This window comes from Pteropus vampyrus, unplaced genomic scaffold (genome assembly GCF_000151845.1).
Source record: "Pteropus vampyrus isolate Shadow unplaced genomic scaffold, Pvam_2.0 Scaffold24, whole genome shotgun sequence".
In the NCBI taxonomy this organism is placed as follows: domain Eukaryota; kingdom Metazoa; phylum Chordata; class Mammalia; order Chiroptera; family Pteropodidae; genus Pteropus; species Pteropus vampyrus.
Window position 1 is genome coordinate 3,689,351 of NW_011888805.1, and position 2,687 is coordinate 3,692,037.

A 2,687-nucleotide genomic window follows, 5' to 3' on the forward strand; every position below is an offset into this window, starting at 1 on the left:
GGTAATCAATCATACCAATTACAGAAGTTCACTGGGGACTTTTATATATAAAGTATATAAAAATGTGAACAATATAAATTCAAGCATCATGGTGAAATAATGTGTTTTTAAACAATTTCAATCATTTTTATCCTTTGTATTTAAAACTTTGACATATATCGACATTATATTTGTTTTTATATTTCTCAAGTACTATGCTTGATGAGTACATTTTCCAGTAGTGATTTCTTCATGAACGTAGCTTTTTTAAAGTTATTCTACATTAGAGTAGTGAACAACAAGGGTAATAGGAAGTCAAGTGGGAATAGACTTCTGCTTCACTCTCAAGAAAGCATCTAGATACAAAGATATAATATGCAATTTTATTCTTCCCCTGAAGCAAAAGATGATTCGGACTCATCTTTTGAATCACCATTTGCTCTGATTATCAGGATGTGAATGACAGAGAATTCCTAGTTCTGAAAAACATTGTGAACTTGATTATTATATCTTTTTTTAAAAAGTAAGACTTGGATTTTGTTGTTATTGAATTAGTAGAATATCCATCCTTCCAAAGAAAAAGAAGACTTCTAATCACAACCAACTTAGAAAAATTAAACTAGGAATTTTGAACCTGTCTCTTAAAGAATACAGATTTTAAATGAAGCCTTGTACTTAAGGAATTTTTGATCCATTTGTAAGTTGATGCCTACAGACATGTCTTTTAGATTCTCTTTTAAGTGAGAATGCATGCAAAATTATGAAAGACAATAATTTAGAATAAGTAGGTTCCTAGGCAGGGGAGAGATTTCTCTGACTGAGAGAAGTATTAGAATGTCCAGAAGCAAAAGAAAGAGTTGAAAAGCACTACAAAGGAAAAAAGTTCTTAGGTTTTAATTCAAACATCCAACAAGTCTGGGCAGTTGGGTGCACAGACGTTCATTCTTCTACAGAGTGATTTTCCCCCAGGGACACTTCTCCAATTGGACAATGAAAATCAGTGGAAAATAGAATTTTCTTGTTTTAAAACCACATCTTGTTTCTACTTTGCAATTCAAATGATATGGAAATTAACACCTGTATCAAGGTTTTTCATCAGGTTTCAGTTGATGCAGGGCAGAGTATCTTCCCACAGTACTGCTTCCTTGGAAACTGCATTGTTAAGATAAATTTGGGATGTTGTATCTGGTTTGTTGTATTTACGTCTGATCTGTAGAACTACACATGGGCTGTGGAGCTGAGATTTGGCAGGTCTTGGACCAATGTGACTAGAACAGTATAAAAGATATGTGGGAAACTTGGCTCCTGTCTGTGGCAGCTGCATATGCCTTGAGTGGGGAAACTGGTGAAAGAAGCTGTGTAGATGAGTGGCTGCTGGGCCCCATGAGATAATGCTGTCCTTGTTGAAGCATCTGCCCTGTATCCTTCTCTAAAGCTAAGAAAATGTAACTTTAATGCTATCTGCATCTTGTGAGTCTAATTGCCAATTTGGAACTCAACTTATGACTATATTGGTGCAATATCATATGAGACTTCTCTTCCTGTTTGCATCACTCTTTCCACTCTGCTCCCCAATCCTGCAGGTATGCGGAATACCAATATATAACACAAAATGAAATACAACTCAATGAATATTTATTGAGTCTCTGCTTTTTGGAAGGAGGAATGGGATTTTTTAGCAAAAACTTTAAAGAAAACTATTTCTCTTTATAAAAAATGCACACACAGCTGCATTCTCACAGACATACAACCAGACTGTGTGTCATCTCTCTGTACTCAGGCTTGGTAACATATGGAAGGAAAGGTCATCTATTACTACAGGCTGTGACAATCACTGAGAAAATTTACTGCAGAAAATTAGCCAACAGTATTTCAGCAGGAGGTCCAGAAATTATCTATCGAAGATTTAGATACTCGAGGCAACATTTCACCTCATTTACTCAGATGCTCTGGGCAAATAAAATTATGATAAAGCACCTAGCAACCTGTGTCCTGTGCATTTTGACAAGTTTACTGCTAACTGATTAGATCCAGCTCACACTCCAAAAGAAATAGATTACTATTGATTTTACCTGACATTTCATATAAGAGCATGTATTTTACTTTTATTTATTTTTGTGAATCTCAAGTCTGATTCTGTAACCCCTCAGTGGGAAATGAAGGTATCATGATTTGACTTCATCCCGTGGCCTTTAAAAGCAAGCGACAAATTAGCCGTCCAATTACCAACACTATAAACAAACAATTGATTAAGCATTTGTATAGCACGGATGTCAATACTATAGTACTTAAACAAGTCAGTCAAACTTGGCATAGGGAGGATGCTATACAAATAAGAACACACATTCCCAAATGTGTTCTTCAAGCTTAGTCACTTTCAATTATCTACCCACCCGCCAACTCAATCTCTTAATTCTTCATGGTACTATTGGAACTTGAATACATGTTAGGAGATGTGACAGCATATTAATAAAGGGTTTGCAAAGTCTTCTTACTTGGGATCTGCTTTTAATTCACTAATTAAGCTATAATCTGGACTACATAAGTACATCAATTTAAGTAATCAAGCAACAGTTGGGTTCACCAAATATTTATTGAAGGTCTATTGTTACCTACTGTGTTAGGTCACATACAAACAACTCTAAATAAGAAACAGACATCCTCAAGAAGTTCAAGTCTACTGGAGGAAGACAGGTGGTAAAAGAGCT

General features: G+C 35.3%; 1 pseudogene; it reads left to right on the forward strand.

Annotated features, from left to right (window-relative positions):
* Nucleotides 1-2,687, forward strand: part of LOC105289513 — a 13,927-nt pseudogene that overhangs the window by 704 nt on the left and 10,536 nt on the right.